Source organism: Lates calcarifer, unplaced genomic scaffold (genome assembly GCF_001640805.2).
Source record: "Lates calcarifer isolate ASB-BC8 unplaced genomic scaffold, TLL_Latcal_v3 _unitig_5757_quiver_3145, whole genome shotgun sequence".
In the NCBI taxonomy this organism is placed as follows: Eukaryota; Metazoa; Chordata; class Actinopteri; family Centropomidae; genus Lates; species Lates calcarifer.
This window is the reverse complement of record NW_026117704.1, coordinates 1-18,006: the sequence shown is the minus strand read 5'-3', so window position 1 is coordinate 18,006 and position 18,006 is coordinate 1. Positions and strand designations below refer to the sequence as shown.

The 18,006-nt window shown below is 43.4% G+C and overlaps 13 non-coding genes across 13 annotated transcripts; all 13 read right to left on the bottom strand.

The window, feature by feature from the left end:
- Positions 1-260: 260 nt before the first annotated feature.
- LOC127141808 (5S ribosomal RNA) lies at positions 261-378 on the bottom strand. Its single transcript, XR_007812315.1, has one exon. It is a non-coding gene; the product is annotated as a 5S ribosomal RNA (ribosomal RNA).
- Positions 379-6,952: 6,574 nt separating this feature from the next.
- Positions 6,953-7,071, bottom strand: LOC127141807 (5S ribosomal RNA). Its single transcript, XR_007812314.1, has one exon. It is a non-coding gene; the product is annotated as a 5S ribosomal RNA (ribosomal RNA).
- A 495-nt stretch (positions 7,072-7,566) lies between these two features.
- Positions 7,567-7,685, bottom strand: LOC127141806 (5S ribosomal RNA). The gene has a single exon (XR_007812313.1). It is a non-coding gene; the product is annotated as a 5S ribosomal RNA (ribosomal RNA).
- A 495-nt stretch (positions 7,686-8,180) lies between these two features.
- LOC127141805 (5S ribosomal RNA) lies at positions 8,181-8,299 on the bottom strand. Its single transcript, XR_007812312.1, has one exon. It is a non-coding gene; the product is annotated as a 5S ribosomal RNA (ribosomal RNA).
- A 495-nt stretch (positions 8,300-8,794) lies between these two features.
- On the bottom strand, positions 8,795-8,913 carry LOC127141804 (5S ribosomal RNA). The gene has a single exon (XR_007812311.1). It is a non-coding gene; the product is annotated as a 5S ribosomal RNA (ribosomal RNA).
- A 495-nt stretch (positions 8,914-9,408) lies between these two features.
- On the bottom strand, positions 9,409-9,527 carry LOC127141803 (5S ribosomal RNA). Its single transcript, XR_007812310.1, has one exon. It is a non-coding gene; the product is annotated as a 5S ribosomal RNA (ribosomal RNA).
- Positions 9,528-10,022: 495 nt separating this feature from the next.
- LOC127141802 (5S ribosomal RNA) lies at positions 10,023-10,141 on the bottom strand. The gene has a single exon (XR_007812309.1). It is a non-coding gene; the product is annotated as a 5S ribosomal RNA (ribosomal RNA).
- Positions 10,142-10,636: 495 nt separating this feature from the next.
- Positions 10,637-10,755, bottom strand: LOC127141801 (5S ribosomal RNA). The gene has a single exon (XR_007812308.1). It is a non-coding gene; the product is annotated as a 5S ribosomal RNA (ribosomal RNA).
- Positions 10,756-11,250: 495 nt separating this feature from the next.
- LOC127141812 (5S ribosomal RNA) lies at positions 11,251-11,369 on the bottom strand. The gene has a single exon (XR_007812319.1). It is a non-coding gene; the product is annotated as a 5S ribosomal RNA (ribosomal RNA).
- Positions 11,370-11,864: 495 nt separating this feature from the next.
- Positions 11,865-11,983, bottom strand: LOC127141811 (5S ribosomal RNA). Its single transcript, XR_007812318.1, has one exon. It is a non-coding gene; the product is annotated as a 5S ribosomal RNA (ribosomal RNA).
- A 495-nt stretch (positions 11,984-12,478) lies between these two features.
- On the bottom strand, positions 12,479-12,597 carry LOC127141810 (5S ribosomal RNA). The gene has a single exon (XR_007812317.1). It is a non-coding gene; the product is annotated as a 5S ribosomal RNA (ribosomal RNA).
- A 495-nt stretch (positions 12,598-13,092) lies between these two features.
- On the bottom strand, positions 13,093-13,211 carry LOC127141809 (5S ribosomal RNA). Its single transcript, XR_007812316.1, has one exon. It is a non-coding gene; the product is annotated as a 5S ribosomal RNA (ribosomal RNA).
- A 495-nt stretch (positions 13,212-13,706) lies between these two features.
- On the bottom strand, positions 13,707-13,825 carry LOC127141800 (5S ribosomal RNA). The gene has a single exon (XR_007812307.1). It is a non-coding gene; the product is annotated as a 5S ribosomal RNA (ribosomal RNA).
- Between the last annotated feature and the right edge of the window lie 4,181 nt (positions 13,826-18,006).

Genomic DNA, 18,006 nt, shown 5'->3' with positions numbered 1-18,006 from the left:
GTCCTTGTGGACGACGTATTGGGTCATTGTGCCCAAAACCCAGACTGCGCTCATTCATTCGGCAGCAGTGCAGACTTTACAGAGGTGACTTTCCAGCGCCTAATACCCGATTGCCGAAAGCGACGTGACATAAAACAGAAGTGCAAACAGAGCGTGAAATACAGGCTGCAAAATAAAAGTAGTTTGGGCGTGCCCTGTCTCAACTACAGAGGAAGCGCATTCTGCTGCTGTAAGATAGGCAGGAAAAGATGGGGACAAAAAGCTTACGGCACCTGGTATTCCCAGGCGGTCTCCCATCCAAGTACTAACCAGGCCCGACCCTGCTTAGCTTCCGAGATCAGACGAGATCGGCGCGCTCAGGGTGGTGTGGCCGTAAGCCACAGCGGCTGCTGAAGACAGACCCTTTATACGTGCCAAAATAACACTGGCAGATCTGTTATTTCACATAGCAATCAACAATAATGGGGATTTTTCTAACAGTCAACAGCAAAACTAAGAAATAACTACTCCACCCAACAAGAATTTTCCGTATGGCCTGATCAAACATTTGGCTCTGTTCCAAGTCCATTTTCGTCCGAAATTGCTCAAAACGTACATCGGTGAGCCACACGTCCTTGTGGACGACGTATTGGGTCATTGTGCCCAAAACCCAGACTGCGCTCATTCATTCGGCAGCAGTGCAGACTTTACAGAGGTGACTTTCCAGCGCCTAATACCCGATTGCCGAAAGCGACGTGACATAAAACAGAAGTGCAAAACAGAGCGTGAAATACAGGCTGCAAAATAAAGTAGTTTGGGCGTGCCCTGTCTCAACTACAGAGGAAGCGGCATTCTGCTGCTGTAAGATAGGCAGGAAAAGATGGGACAAAAAGCTTACGGCACCTGGTATTCCCAGGCGGTCTCCCATCCAAGTACTAACCAGGCCCGACCCTGCTTAGCTTCCGAGATCAGACGAGATCGGGGCGCGCTTTTTTTTTTTTTTTTTTATTATCAAAAGTTTATCACATATACACATATACACACACTTTGCTCAAATCAACATACACTTCCCAAAAACCCCAAAAAATAAGTACACAAGACATATACGCAGGTGTATATACAACAACTAAATCCACAAATAATAACAAAGACAAAAAGCACAAAGTCAGAACATAAAAAACAATAAAAAGCAACATATACAACCAAAAAGAATCCTAAAAAGACATCACCAACTTTCCAGTATCATCCTTCCCAATCACCATACTTTCATCTATAAACCACTCTTTAAATATATCCTCATCCAAATAATTAGCCATCATAAGCACATATCTCCTAACATGTACTACAAACACTTCCATGCATCCAGTTTCTTTTTTCAAAATGTGCATAATTCCTTCGACACCAATTGCATATCTCGCTAAACTTAACATTATGTTAACTAGATTTGTTTTAAAACCACTCTTCTTTTTTCCAGCCCAAACAAAAAGATGCACCTCCAATCCCTCCCATCCAAAATCCCCATCTTCCAATTCTTTCTCACCCATACCTCTAATTTTTGTGAAATTCTCTCACCTCTATACATTTTAAAAACAAGTGCAACAAATTTTCAGGTTCCAAACCACAAACATCACACTCCCTTTTTACCTCCTTATTCACTTGATGCAGGACCACATTAGTATATATTCTATTGTGTCTGATTTTAAAATCCAGATCTTCACATTCTGGACTATTATATCTCACATTTATAATTTACCCATATTTTTTTTAACATCCATGGTCCGACATATATATCCTCCACATTTCCTTCCGCCGCAGGTGTTTTAAATTCCTTCTCCAACATTGCCTCATAAATCACCTTCAGCTTTATACCATTAAAATTCTTCCTCATCCCGCCACAATTGACAAAGAACTCAGGCATGTTGCACCTTTCTAGCCTAACTGTTTGCTTGTCAATGATTTTCATCCAGTTAACAGGCATGCTTCTTTTGATTTTATCATACATATTGTCCACAGCAGCCCTTTTAACATCCTCATCCCCACTCCATTACACAATCATATATGGCTCTCGCTGGTAATAAGCCCCGGTACATACTCATATGCAATGTCTTTAAACTGTCTTATCCCAGCCAGAACAAACTTTTCATTTTGCAACATGGTCCCCTTGTCGATTACTTTGGGATTGAGAAATATAGGCTGCTGAATAACTTGATTCATATCCTTACAATCATACACCACTTTTTTTCTGTAAGAACCCCGCCCAATCTCCAAACACCTCCTTATAAAACATGGCAATTTATCCACCACATCCCTTTGTTAAACACATAAAGATCCCCGCCTGCCCGCATCCTCCACTATCAAATAAAAACTGCTTAAAAAACACTTTCCAACCATACTCTATTTCCCCATACAAGAATTTCTGTACCATTTTGATTCTTATTGCACTTTTTTTTGCTTTTATATCTAGCAGATTTAGCCCAACCGCTCTTCACCTTACCAATCAGTGTTTTCATAGCAATTCTTACATTTTTCCCTCCCCATATAAAGTTGCTTATCATGTTATTCAAATCTTTAAAAACCCAATCCGGCAAATCTAAAACACCTAAAACATAATTTATTTTTGACAATAACAAAGTATTTACCACTATCACCTTGCCCCTTCAATTTTAGCTGTCTTAGCTTCCAGTAATTTAATGTATTTTTGATCTTATTCAAAACACCTGTCCAGGTCTCATCCCTGGCTTCCTTTTCCTTAGTTCCTATATTTATTCCTAAAATCTTTATAAAATCCTCCCTAACTTTAAACGGCACCCCCAACCTTCTCTTTATTTACTTTACCAAAGAACATTATTCCGACTTTTCTACATTAATCTTAGCTCCCGATGCCTTCTCATACAGTCTTAAATCTTCCAACACATAATTCACACTCTCCAAATCTTTTACAGTAATACTTGTATCATCCGCATACTGATATATTAAACTTTTTTTACCAAAAGGAATATCGACACTGCTTATTCTTGTATCTTTCTTAACAAAGGCCGCAAACGGCTCCGCGGAAATACTATACAGTATAGCAGACAGAGGGCACCCCTGTCTTATAGATCTCCTCAAAGCAAATACTTCTGTAAGCACCCCATTCACTTTGACGCAACTTTTTGCATTATCATAGAGCAGTTTTAACCATGACACCAGTCTTTCACCGAACCCAAATTTATACATTGTTTGCCATAAGTAGTCATGTTCCACTCTGTCAAAGGCTTTATTTAATCCACACTTAAAAGAACTCCCCCCTCATCTTCTTTATTCATATGCCCCACCACATCCCTAACAGAACAAATAGTATCTGTTATGTCTCTCTCCGGTATGCTGTATCCTTGTGTATTTGAGATAATACTTCCTACCACCCTCTTAATTCTGTTGGCAAAGACTTTAGCCAATATTTTATAATCACCATTTAATAAACTTAGTGGTCTGTAGTTCTCCAGTTTGTGTGCATTTCCCTTGTTCTTATATAAAATTGTGATTATGCCTTTCGTTATGGACTCTGGCACCACCTTCCTTTCCTCCATTATGCCCATATAGTTTCGCCAATATTGGCACCAAAATATCCGCAAAGGTTTTATAGAATTCATTTGTTAACCCGTCTGATCCTGGGCTTTTGTATTTTTTTGCTTGATCAATCGCCACTTTTATTTCTTCTACTGTAATGTCAGCGTCACAGATCTGTTTATCATCATCAGACAGTTGAACATCCACAGCACTCAACAATCTATCTACACATTCTTCATTAATACTTTCTTTATCAAATAACTTCATATAAAACTTTTGAACCTCCTCAAGAATACCCACCAGGTCACTTATTTTCTCACCTTTTTCATTTTCCAATTCAGCAATAAAATTTCCCCTTTGTTTCTTTTTCTCCAGGTTTAGAAAAAACTTTGTAGATTTCTCCCCCTCCACCACATACTTAGCCTTGCTCCTTATAATTGCTCCCATGCATTTTTCTTTTTCCAAATTTTCCAATTCGCTTTGCAGTTGCAACAGTTTAGACCTATCTAAATTTGGATCTCTCTCTAATCTCTCTTCCTCTCTCTCTAAGTTATCAGTCATCTCTTTCTCCTTTTGTTTCTTCCTAAAACTCCTCCTCTTAGCATATCTGATACTTATTTTCTTTAATTTAGTTTTAACCATTTCCCACCAGTCACAGATGTTCCCTCGTACAGCGGACTTCCTTTTTCAAACTTTATACAATCGGTAATACATTTTTTATATTTCGGCTCCTCCAACAGAGAAGCATTTAAACACCATAATCCACCTCCCTTCCCACCCCTTTTTTCACCCAAGAGAAAGGACACGGCGGCATGATCACTTAAACCTATAAACTTATAACTTATCCTTCCTACCAAACTTACAACATTTCTTTTAACTAAACATAAATCAATCCTACTTTGTTTCAAGCTGCCCAACACCATTTGCCTTCTGGAAAATTTTCTTTTATATGGATTATCCTCTCTCCATACGTCAACCAAATCATCAGTCAGCAGGATGTTATTAAGTACTGTTCTCGATGCATCGTTCTTGAATATTGCAACATTACATGCATCAAGCCTCGTACACCATACATTAAAATCACCAACTAAAATACAGTTCCCTTTAACTAAACCCTTCATTTTCCCAAAAAAACGTTTTTCTCTCTGTTTCAATATTAGGTGCATAGACATTTACCAAACGAAACAGAAGACTTTGCAGTTCAAATTCAATAACTAATAATCTGCCCTTAGTATCCTTAAATATTTGTTTAACATTGTCCACAATTCCTTCTTTGGTCAAAATTGCCACTCCACATTCCTCTGCCCCCCATGATTCACAAAGAGATCCCCCCTCCACATCACCTTCATTCTGTCCATAAGCTCATCGCTCCAATGAGTTTCTTGTAAACATAAAATGTCTGAGTCTAGCCCAGCAAAAACCTGCTCTGCTTTCCGAATGTCTCTAAGTCCGTTACAGTTAAATGAAGAGATTTTAATTGGAGCGCTCATAATGCAAAGAAACAACAAAAAAAGAAATAACTGCAGAGCTTCATTCATACCTTTCATTTTTTCACGTTCATCTTCTCTTTCCCTTTCTTCTTCCTTTTCAATTGCCTTATCATGTCCTCACTGATATCCATCTCTTCTCCGCTACTTCTCAGATTCACGTCCGTCTCCGTACTGCCTGCGCTCAGCTGAGAAGAGCGCACATGGCCGTCTCTCTCGTCTACAACACACGCCCCTCCTCCTCCAGTTTTCTCACCTAATCGATCTCTCTCATCTCCTGCGTCCTCGCTGACCGCAGTTATCCTCGAGCCAGCATCTTCGAGACTGCTGTCCAACTCCTCCGCTTCCAGCGACCAGATTCGCCCGCCACCGATCTCCACCTCCTCCCTCTCTTCCGTCAGCTCATCCGCCGCCTCCGCCAACTCCTCCTCCTCTCCCCCGTCGGATCTTCCACCTCCTCCACCAGGTCCCCTCTGCTAGACGAGATGTCAGAGTAGGGAATCTCTCCTCTGAAAGCAGCCGATGCCCCACATATACACAGAGTCACTTTCTCTCTGCAATCCTGGCATCTCTCCGTCACCACACATTCTCGGGCATAGTGTCCTTGGTTCCCACATTTGAAACATTTAAACGTCGGGCAGTCTCTCACTACATGCCCCGGTCGGATGCAGAGTCGGCACACTTTTATTTGCCGATCATGAATGACCCTGAAATGTTCAGAACCCCCAACTGTCTCAAACTTTGTTGAGTACGGCAGTGATTTAACAGTCTCAGTGAATTTCACTTTCATAAATCTTGTCCCATCGGCAATTGATGTTCCCGGCCACATCCGCCGCTTAATCGGGGAGATCGCCTTCACTCCCCACTCTTTCAGTTTCTCCAAAATCTCCTCGTCTTCAATATACGTCGGCAAATTAATAAAAGAAACGACCAACTCGTCGTTTCCTAGCTCCTTTCCCATTATCCGGCTGTCTTTAATCTTAAGTCCATCCATCAGCTTTTCTTTTCCTCGTGCGTCCTTCATTGTTAATTCATAAGACTTCAGTGACTTGAATCTACAGCCGATTACTTCACCACACTCTTCTTTTACTTTTCTCAGCAGCTCCATCATTGTTATATTGTCCTCCCCATCGATCTCTGCTAATAAAGTCAGCTGTCTCTCATAGATTCTTCCTCCTTTGTCTCCACCGTCCACATGTCTCGTCTCTCTCTCCGGTCTCTTCTCCATCGTCATGCCGTAAAAACGAAACTTAAAGGGGAAATTCCCCAAACAGCAGCCGCTGTCTGGGGATGACACTCTCAGTAAAAAAAGAAAAAAAAGCAAAAAGCCAGATATAGTTCTATTAAACCAAAAAAACCAAAAAACCTCACAAGCTATTTTCACAAGCTCCCACACTGCACTGCTTCACCTGTAGGCGCTGCTCAGGGTGGTGTGGCCGTAAGCCACAGCGGCTGCTGAAGACAGACCCTTTATACGTGCCAAAATAACACTGGCAGATCTGTTATTTCACATAGCAATCAACAATAATGGGGATTTTCTCTAACAGTCAACAGCAAAACTAAGAAATAACTACTCCACCCAACAAGAATTTTCCGTATGGCCTGATCAAACATTTGGCTCTGTTCCAAGTCCATTTTTCGTCCGAAATTGCTCAAAACGTACATCGGTGAGCCACACGTCCTTGTGGACGACGTATTGGGTCATTGTGCCCAAAACCCAGACTGCGCTCATTCATTCGGCAGCAGTGCAGACTTTACAGAGGTGACTTTCCAGCGCCTAATACCCGACTGCCGAAAGCGACGTGACATAAAACAGAAGTGCAAAACAGAGCGTGAAATACAGGCTGCAAAATAAAAGTAGTTTTGGCGTGCCCTGTCTCAACTACAGAGGAAGCGGCATTCTGCTGCTGTAAGATAGGCAGGAAAAGATGGGGACAAAAAGCTTACGGCACCTGGTATTCCCAGGCGGTCTCCCATCCAAGTACTAACCAGGCCCGACCCTGCTTAGCTTCCGAGATCAGACGAGATCGGGCGCGCTCAGGGTGGTGTGGCCGTAAGCCACAGCGGCTGCTGAAGACAGACCCTTTATACGTGCCAAAATAACACTGGCAGATCTGTTATTTCACATAGCAATCAACAATAATGGGGATTTTCTCTAACAGTCAACAGCAAAACTAAGAAATAACTACTCCACCCAACAAGAATTTTCCGTATGGCCTGATCAAACATTTGGCTCTGTTCCAAGTCCATTTTCGTCCGAAATTGCTCAAAACGTACATCGGTGAGCCACACGTCCTTGTGGACGACGTATTGGGTCATTGTGCCCAAAACCCAGACTGCGCTCATTCATTCGGCAGCAGTGCAGACTTTACAGAGGTGACTTTCCAGCGCCTAATACCCGATTGCCGAAAGCGACGTGACATAAAACAGAAGTGCAAAACAGAGCGTGAAATACAGGCTGCAAAATAAAAGTAGTTTGGGCGTGCCCTGTCTCAACTACAGAGGAAGCGGCATTCTGCTGCTGTAAGATAGGCAGGAAAAGATGGGGACAAAAAGCTTACGGCACCTGGTATTCCCAGGCGGTCTCCCATCCAAGTACTAACCAGGCCCGACCCTGCTTAGCTTCCGAGATCAGACGAGATCGGGCGCGCTCAGGGTGGTGTGGCCGTAAGCCACAGCGGCTGCTGAAGACAGACCCTTTATACGTGCCAAAATAACACTGGCAGATCTGTTATTTCACATAGCAATCAACAATAATGGGGATTTTCTCTAACAGTCAACAGCAAAACTAAGAAATAACTACTCCACCCAACAAGAATTTTCCGTATGGCCTGATCAAACATTTGGCTCTGTTCCAAGTCCATTTTCGTCCGAAATTGCTCAAAACGTACATCGGTGAGCCACACGTCCTTGTGGACGACGTATTGGGTCATTGTGCCCAAAACCCAGACTGCGCTCATTCATTCGGCAGCAGTGCAGACTTTACAGAGGTGACTTTCCAGCGCCTAATACCCGATTGCCGAAAGCGACGTGACATAAAACAGAAGTGCAAAACAGAGCGTGAAATACAGGCTGCAAAATAAAAGTAGTTTGGGCGTGCCCTGTCTCAACTACAGAGGAAGCGGCATTCTGCTGCTGTAAGATAGGCAGGAAAAGATGGGGACAAAAAGCTTACGGCACCTGGTATTCCCAGGCGGTCTCCCATCCAAGTACTAACCAGGCCCGACCCTGCTTAGCTTCCGAGATCAGACGAGATCGGGCGCGCTCAGGGTGGTGTGGCCGTAAGCCACAGCGGCTGCTGAAGACAGACCCTTTATACGTGCCAAAATAACACTGGCAGATCTGTTATTTCACATAGCAATCAACAATAATGGGGATTTTCTCTAACAGTCAACAGCAAAACTAAGAAATAACTACTCCACCCAACAAGAATTTTCCGTATGGCCTGATCAAACATTTGGCTCTGTTCCAAGTCCATTTTCGTCCGAAATTGCTCAAAACGTACATCGGTGAGCCACACGTCCTTGTGGACGACGTATTGGGTCATTGTGCCCAAAACCCAGACTGCGCTCATTCATTCGGCAGCAGTGCAGACTTTACAGAGGTGACTTTCCAGCGCCTAATACCCGATTGCCGAAAGCGACGTGACATAAAACAGAAGTGCAAAACAGAGCGTGAAATACAGGCTGCAAAATAAAAGTAGTTTGGGCGTGCCCTGTCTCAACTACAGAGGAAGCGGCATTCTGCTGCTGTAAGATAGGCAGGAAAAGATGGGGACAAAAAGCTTACGGCACCTGGTATTCCCAGGCGGTCTCCCATCCAAGTACTAACCAGGCCCGACCCTGCTTAGCTTCCGAGATCAGACGAGATCGGGCGCGCTCAGGGTGGTGTGGCCGTAAGCCACAGCGGCTGCTGAAGACAGACCCTTTATACGTGCCAAAATAACACTGGCAGATCTGTTATTTCACATAGCAATCAACAATAATGGGGATTTTCTCTAACAGTCAACAGCAAAACTAAGAAATAACTACTCCACCCAACAAGAATTTTCCGTATGGCCTGATCAAACATTTGGCTCTGTTCCAAGTCCATTTTCGTCCGAAATTGCTCAAAACGTACATCGGTGAGCCACACGTCCTTGTGGACGACGTATTGGGTCATTGTGCCCAAAACCCAGACTGCGCTCATTCATTCGGCAGCAGTGCAGACTTTACAGAGGTGACTTTCCAGCGCCTAATACCCGATTGCCGAAAGCGACGTGACATAAAACAGAAGTGCAAAACAGAGCGTGAAATACAGGCTGCAAAATAAAAGTAGTTTTGGCGTGCCCTGTCTCAACTACAGAGGAAGCGGCATTCTGCTGCTGTAAGATAGGCAGGAAAAGATGGGGACAAAAAGCTTACGGCACCTGGTATTCCCAGGCGGTCTCCCATCCAAGTACTAACCAGGCCCGACCCTGCTTAGCTTCCGAGATCAGACGAGATCGGGCGCGCTCAGGGTGGTGTGGCCGTAAGCCACAGCGGCTGCTGAAGACAGACCCTTTATACGTGCCAAAATAACACTGGCAGATCTGTTATTTCACATAGCAATCAACAATAATGGGGATTTTCTCTAACAGTCAACAGCAAAACTAAGAAATAACTACTCCACCCAACAAGAATTTTCCGTATGGCCTGATCAAACATTTGGCTCTGTTCCAAGTCCATTTTCGTCCGAAATTGCTCAAAACGTACATCGGTGAGCCACACGTCCTTGTGGACGACGTATTGGGTCATTGTGCCCAAAACCCAGACTGCGCTCATTCATTCGGCAGCAGTGCAGACTTTACAGAGGTGACTTTCCAGCGCCTAATACCCGATTGCCGAAAGCGACGTGACATAAAACAGAAGTGCAAAACAGAGCGTGAAATACAGGCTGCAAAATAAAAGTAGTTTTGGCGTGCCCTGTCTCAACTACAGAGGAAGCGGCATTCTGCTGCTGTAAGATAGGCAGGAAAAGATGGGGACAAAAAGCTTACGGCACCTGGTATTCCCAGGCGGTCTCCCATCCAAGTACTAACCAGGCCCGACCCTGCTTAGCTTCCGAGATCAGACGAGATCGGGCGCGCTCAGGGTGGTGTGGCCGTAAGCCACAGCGGCTGCTGAAGACAGACCCTTTATACGTGCCAAAATAACACTGGCAGATCTGTTATTTCACATAGCAATCAACAATAATGGGGATTTTCTCTAACAGTCAACAGCAAAACTAAGAAATAACTACTCCACCCAACAAGAATTTTCCGTATGGCCTGATCAAACATTTGGCTCTGTTCCAAGTCCATTTTCGTCCGAAATTGCTCAAAACGTACATCGGTGAGCCACACGTCCTTGTGGACGACGTATTGGGTCATTGTGCCCAAAACCCAGACTGCGCTCATTCATTCGGCAGCAGTGCAGACTTTACAGAGGTGACTTTCCAGCGCCTAATACCCGATTGCCGAAAGCGACGTGACATAAAACAGAAGTGCAAAACAGAGCGTGAAATACAGGCTGCAAAATAAAAGTAGTTTGGGCGTGCCCTGTCTCAACTACAGAGGAAGCGGCATTCTGCTGCTGTAAGATAGGCAGGAAAAGATGGGGACAAAAAGCTTACGGCACCTGGTATTCCCAGGCGGTCTCCCATCCAAGTACTAACCAGGCCCGACCCTGCTTAGCTTCCGAGATCAGACGAGATCGGGCGCGCTCAGGGTGGTGTGGCCGTAAGCCACAGCGGCTGCTGAAGACAGACCCTTTATACGTGCCAAAATAACACTGGCAGATCTGTTATTTCACATAGCAATCAACAATAATGGGGATTTTCTCTAACAGTCAACAGCAAAACTAAGAAATAACTACTCCACCCAACAAGAATTTTCCGTATGGCCTGATCAAACATTTGGCTCTGTTCCAAGTCCATTTTCGTCCGAAATTGCTCAAAACGTACATCGGTGAGCCACACGTCCTTGTGGACGACGTATTGGGTCATTGTGCCCAAAACCCAGACTGCGCTCATTCATTCGGCAGCAGTGCAGACTTTACAGAGGTGACTTTCCAGCGCCTAATACCCGATTGCCGAAAGCGACGTGACATAAAACAGAAGTGCAAAACAGAGCGTGAAATACAGGCTGCAAAATAAAAGTAGTTTGGGCGTGCCCTGTCTCAACTACAGAGGAAGCGGCATTCTGCTGCTGTAAGATAGGCAGGAAAAGATGGGGACAAAAAGCTTACGGCACCTGGTATTCCCAGGCGGTCTCCCATCCAAGTACTAACCAGGCCCGACCCTGCTTAGCTTCCGAGATCAGACGAGATCGGGCGCGCTCAGGGTGGTGTGGCCGTAAGCCACAGCGGCTGCTGAAGACAGACCCTTTATACGTGCCAAAATAACACTGGCAGATCTGTTATTTCACATAGCAATCAACAATAATGGGGATTTTCTCTAACAGTCAACAGCAAAACTAAGAAATAACTACTCCACCCAACAAGAATTTTCCGTATGGCCTGATCAAACATTTGGCTCTGTTCCAAGTCCATTTTCGTCCGAAATTGCTCAAAACGTACATCGGTGAGCCACACGTCCTTGTGGACGACGTATTGGGTCATTGTGCCCAAAACCCAGACTGCGCTCATTCATTCGGCAGCAGTGCAGACTTTACAGAGGTGACTTTCCAGCGCCTAATACCCGATTGCCGAAAGCGACGTGACATAAAACAGAAGTGCAAAACAGAGCGTGAAATACAGGCTGCAAAATAAAAGTAGTTTGGGCGTGCCCTGTCTCAACTACAGAGGAAGCGGCATTCTGCTGCTGTAAGATAGGCAGGAAAAGATGGGGACAAAAAGCTTACGGCACCTGGTATTCCCAGGCGGTCTCCCATCCAAGTACTAACCAGGCCCGACCCTGCTTAGCTTCCGAGATCAGACGAGATCGGGCGCGCTCAGGGTGGTGTGGCCGTAAGCCACAGCGGCTGCTGAAGACAGACCCTTTATACGTGCCAAAATAACACTGGCAGATCTGTTATTTCACATAGCAATCAACAATAATGGGGATTTTCTCTAACAGTCAACAGCAAAACTAAGAAATAACTACTCCACCCAACAAGAATTTTCCGTATGGCCTGATCAAACATTTGGCTCTGTTCCAAGTCCATTTTCGTCCGAAATTGCTCAAAACGTACATCGGTGAGCCACACGTCCTTGTGGACGACGTATTGGGTCATTGTGCCCAAAACCCAGACTGCGCTCATTCATTCGGCAGCAGTGCAGACTTTACAGAGGTGACTTTCCAGCGCCTAATACCCGATTGCCGAAAGCGACGTGACATAAAACAGAAGTGCAAAACAGAGCGTGAAATACAGGCTGCAAAATAAAAGTAGTTTTGGCGTGCCCTGTCTCAACTACAGAGGAAGCGGCATTCTGCTGCTGTAAGATAGGCAGGAAAAGATGGGGACAAAAAGCTTACGGCACCTGGTATTCCCAGGCGGTCTCCCATCCAAGTACTAACCAGGCCCGACCCTGCTTAGCTTCCGAGATCAGACGAGATCGGGCGCGCTCAGGGTGGTGTGGCCGTAAGCCACAGCGGCTGCTGAAGACAGACCCTTTATACGTGCCAAAATAACACTGGCAGATCTGTTATTTCACATAGCAATCAACAATAATGGGGATTTTCTCTAACAGTCAACAGCAAAACTAAGAAATAACTACTCCACCCAACAAGAATTTTCCGTATGGCCTGATCAAACATTTGGCTCTGTTCCAAGTCCATTTTCGTCCGAAATTGCTCAAAACGTACATCGGTGAGCCACACGTCCTTGTGGACGACGTATTGGGTCATTGTGCCCAAAACCCAGACTGCGCTCATTCATTCGGCAGCAGTGCAGACTTTACAGAGGTGACTTTCCAGCGCCTAATACCCGATTGCCGAAAGCGACGTGACATAAAACAGAAGTGCAAAACAGAGCGTGAAATACAGGCTGCAAAATAAAAGTAGTTTGGGCGTGCCCTGTCTCAACTACAGAGGAAGCGGCATTCTGCTGCTGTAAGATAGGCAGGAAAAGATGGGGACAAAAAGCTTACGGCACCTGGTATTCCCAGGCGGTCTCCCATCCAAGTACTAACCAGGCCCGACCCTGCTTAGCTTCCGAGATCAGACGAGATCGGGCGCGCTCAGGGTGGTGTGGCCGTAAGCCACAGCGGCTGCTGAAGACAGACCCTTTATACGTGCCAAAATAACACTGGCAGATCTGTTATTTCACATAGCAATCAACAATAATGGGGATTTTCTCTAACAGTCAACAGCAAAACTAAGAAATAACTACTCCACCCAACAAGAATTTTCCGTATGGCCTGATCAAACATTTGGCTCTGTTCCAAGTCCATTTTCGTCCGAAATTGCTCAAAACGTACATCGGTGAGCCACACGTCCTTGTGGACGACGTATTGGGTCATTGTGCCCAAAACCCAGACTGCGCTCATTCATTCGGCAGCAGTGCAGACTTTACAGAGGTGACTTTCCAGCGCCTAATACCCGATTGCCGAAAGCGACGTGACATAAAACAGAAGTGCAAAACAGAGCGTGAAATACAGGCTGCAAAATAAAAGTAGTTTGGGCGTGCCCTGTCTCAACTACAGAGGAAGCGGCATTCTGCTGCTGTAAGATAGGCAGGAAAAGATGGGGACAAAAAGCTTACGGCACCTGGTATTCCCAGGCGGTCTCCCATCCAAGTACTAACCAGGCCCGACCCTGCTTAGCTTCCGAGATCAGACGAGATCGGGCGCGCTCAGGGTGGTGTGGCCGTAAGCCACAGCGGCTGCTGAAGACAGACCCTTTATACGTGCCAAAATAACACTGGCAGATCTGTTATTTCACATAGCAATCAACAATAATGGGGATTTTCTCTAACAGTCAACAGCAAAACTAAGAAATAACTACTCCACCCAACAAGAATTTTCCGTATGGCCTGATCAAACATTTGGCTCTGTTCCAAGTCCATTTTCGTCCGAAATTGCTCAAAACGTACATCGGTGAGCCACACGTCCTTGTGGACGACGTATTGGGTCATTGTGCCCAAAACCCAGACTGCGCTCATTCATTCGGCAGCAGTGCAGACTTTACAGAGGTGACTTTCCAGCGCCTAATACCCGATTGCCGAAAGCGACGTGACATAAAACAGAAGTGCAAAACAGAGCGTGAAATACAGGCTGCAAAATAAAAGTAGTTTTGGGCGTGCCCTGTCTCAACTACAGAGGAAGCGGCATTCTGCTGCTGTAAGATAGGCAGGAAAAGATGGGGACAAAAAGCTTACGGCACCTGGTATTCCCAGGCGGTCTCCCATCCAAGTACTAACCAGGCCCGACTCTGCTTAGCTTCCGAGATCAGACGAGATCGGGCGCGCTTTTTTTTTTTTTTTTTTTTTTTATTATAAAAAATATACAACAATTCAATTTCACTTAGATCAGAGAAATCCTTAAATTACATCATTCAAATAAACATTTCCTTAAAAATAAAAACCTCAAGGCCCAAAACAAACCAGTCAAAAAAAACATTTTACACATTCACGGAAAATACAAGTTAACTAAACTAAATTCTATCAAAAATTAAACAACAAATTCTTTTTTCCCTCCAACTTTATCACTCCACTCTCTTCCACAAACCATTCCTCAAATACATCCTTCTCCAAATAGAACCACATCATATACACATATCTCTTTACCTTTGACACAAACACATCCCAGACCTCCACCCTCTTACCCTCAAAGTGCATCAAGTTCCTTCTACACCATACTGAATGTCTAGCCAAACTCAGAAAAATATTTAACAAATTCACTCCTGTGACCCTTCTTCTTTTTAGTTACCCCAAGTAAAAAAACACTCCTCCATTCTCTCCCTTCTAAAATCCCCTTCCCCCAATTCCTCATCACCCACTGCTTTAATTTCCTACAAAACCCACCACCTCTCCACATTCCCAGAATAAATGAAATAAAGTTTCCGGTCCGAGCTTGCACACATCACACTCCCTATTTACATCCCTATTAAACTGATGTATAACCACATTTGTGTAAACCCTATTGTGTCTTATTTTGAAATCCAAATTCTCGCACTCGACCACTGTTAAATTTTACAGTTATATTTTCCCACATTGATTTTACATCGTCATCCAGCACATACATTCTCCATACTTTTTCGCTTTCAGGAACTTTAAATTCCTCCACCGCCATAGACTCATAAATTTGTTTCATTTTCAATACGCAAAAGAGTTTCTTAACCCCATTGCAGTCAATATAAAGGACCGGCAGGTCACATGGCTTTGCTGTCACCGTGTGCTTGTCGATCATAGTTACCCAACCCGCTGGAATGCTCTTCTTAATTTTTTCAAAAACATTTTCTACCATTACTCTACTCACATCTTCATCCCATTCCAATAAACAGTCAAAAATTGCTCTCCCCGGCATAAATCCCGGTACATATCATAAACAATATCTTTAATTTGTCTAAACTCCAGCCAAAAAAAACATTTCATTGTGCAACATTTTCCCTTTCTCAATTATTTTGGGTTAAAAAAATCGGTTGCTTAAAAACCTGATTAACATCAATACAGTTATAAAACACTTTTTTTCCTTAAAAACACCTCCCACACTCCAAAAAACTCTTGATAAAATACAGTATTTTGTCCAAACATCCTTTTTTTAAACACATGAAAATTCCTTCATCCCCAATCCCTCCACAGTTGTATAGAAACTGTTTAAAAAACATTTTCCATCCATATTCCAAATTCCCATATAAAATTTTTGTACCATTTTGACTCTCATCGCATTCTTTCTTACCTCGATATCCATTAACTTTAAACCACCCCTCTCTCTATTACCAATCAAAGTTTTTGTTGCAATCCTTACACCCCTCCCACTCCAAATAAAACTGTTAACTAAATTTTTCAATTCGTTTAAAACCCAAATCGGCATATCTAAGACCCCTAAAACATAATTTATTTTTGATAACGCAACACATTAACCACTAACACTTTCCCCTTCAGTTTCAGCTGTCTTAGCTCCAAAAATTTAACGGTATTTCTGATTTTGTTTAACACCCCCGTCCACGTTTCATCCCTTGCCTCCTTTTCTTTTGGTCCTAAATTAACCCCCAGGAATCTTAATAAAATCATCCTGTTATCCTAAACGGGATATTCCATTTTTTTGTTCCTCTCCTCCCCAAAAAACATTATTTCAGTTTTGTCAATATTTATTTCGCACCCGATGCCCCCCATAAATTTTCAAATCCTCCATGATAAAATCAACGCTCTCTGCATTTTTTACAGTAAAATTAGTGTCATCTGCAAACTGATAAATTTAAACTTTTCTTACCAAATGGAATATCCACTGCTAAAATCCTCCCGTCTTGCTTCACCAGTGTTGCCAATGGCTTCTGGCAGAAATGCTATATAATATAGCAGACAAAGGACATCCCTGTCTGATAGATCTTCCCAATTTAAAACCTTCAGTTAATGTACCATTAATCTTCACCCTTCCTTTAGCTTGACTATATAACAATTTTAGCCAAGCAATTATCCTATCCCCAAACCCAAATTTTCCCAATGTCCTCCACAAATAATCATGTTCAACTCTGTCGAATGCCTTATTTAAATCCACACTTAATAGCACCCCTCCCTCCTTCTCCCTGTTCATTTGCCCTACCACATCCCTAATAGAGCAAATAGTGTCCGCTATATCCCTCCCCGGTATACTGTACCCCTGAGTGTCCGAAATGATACTACCTGCAACCACCTTTATTCTATTTGCAAAGATTTTTGTTAGAATTTTATAATCACAATTTAACAAACTTAATGGTCTATAATTTCCAATTTATTTTTGTTTCCTCTATTCTTATATAGTAATGTGATAATCCCCGTCGCCATAGAATCAGGCACCTCTTGTCTCTCTTCCATGCAAACGAAGAGTTTCATAAAGTATTGGAGCCAATACGTCAATAAAGGTCTTATAAAATTCATTTGTTAGCCCATCTGAACCTGGACTTTTGTATTTTTTTGCTTGATTTATTGCCTCTCGAATTTCTTCAATAGTTATCTCCTTATCACACATTTCCCTGTCCTCCTCCGTCAGCTCCACCCCACCGTGCCCAGAACCTTATCCACTAACTCCTTATTTATTCCTTCCTTTTTAAACAAACTCTCATAATAGGTTTGCACCTCCTCTAAAATGCTTACATAATCGCTTATTTTTTCTCCTGTGTCTTTTCTAAACTCCCAAATAAAATTTTTCCTTTGTCTCTTTCCTTCCAGGTTCAAGAAAAATTTCGTACACTTTTCTCCCTCCACCACATATTTAGCCCTGCTCCTTATTATTGCACCCATGATCTTCTCTTTCTCCAAGTTTTCCCAATTTACCCTGCAGCTTTAACACCCTCTCCGTGTCCACGTCAGCTCTTCCTTCCTCCTCCTCCAACTCCTCCCTCAATTCTAATTTCTTTTTTTTCCTCAGAAAATTCCTCAGTTTCGCATATCTCGTGCTTAGTTGCCTTATTTTACTTTTACCTTCTCCCACCATGCACATGTATTTAACTCAATGGATTTTCTTTTTCCCGCACTATACAATCTACAACCTTTTTTTTATATTCTACTTCCTCTAACAAACACGCATTCAAACACCATACCCCTCCCCCCCTCCCTCCCCTTTCCCCCAACTGAAAAATTAGCGCTGCATGATCCACTCAACCCCAGAAAATTATATTTTAAATTCGTCACATAAATCCCCACACATCTTCTAACCAAACATAAATCAATTCTGCTTTGCTTTAGTTTTCCTAAGACCATTTGTCTTCTAGAGAAACTCCTTTTATAGGGATTCTCCTCCCTCCATACATCAATTAAATCCTCCTTTAACATAATATTATGTAGCGCTATTTCTCGATGTGTCATTTTTAAAAGACCCAACACTGCACGCGTCTAATCTCGTGCACCATACATTGAAAT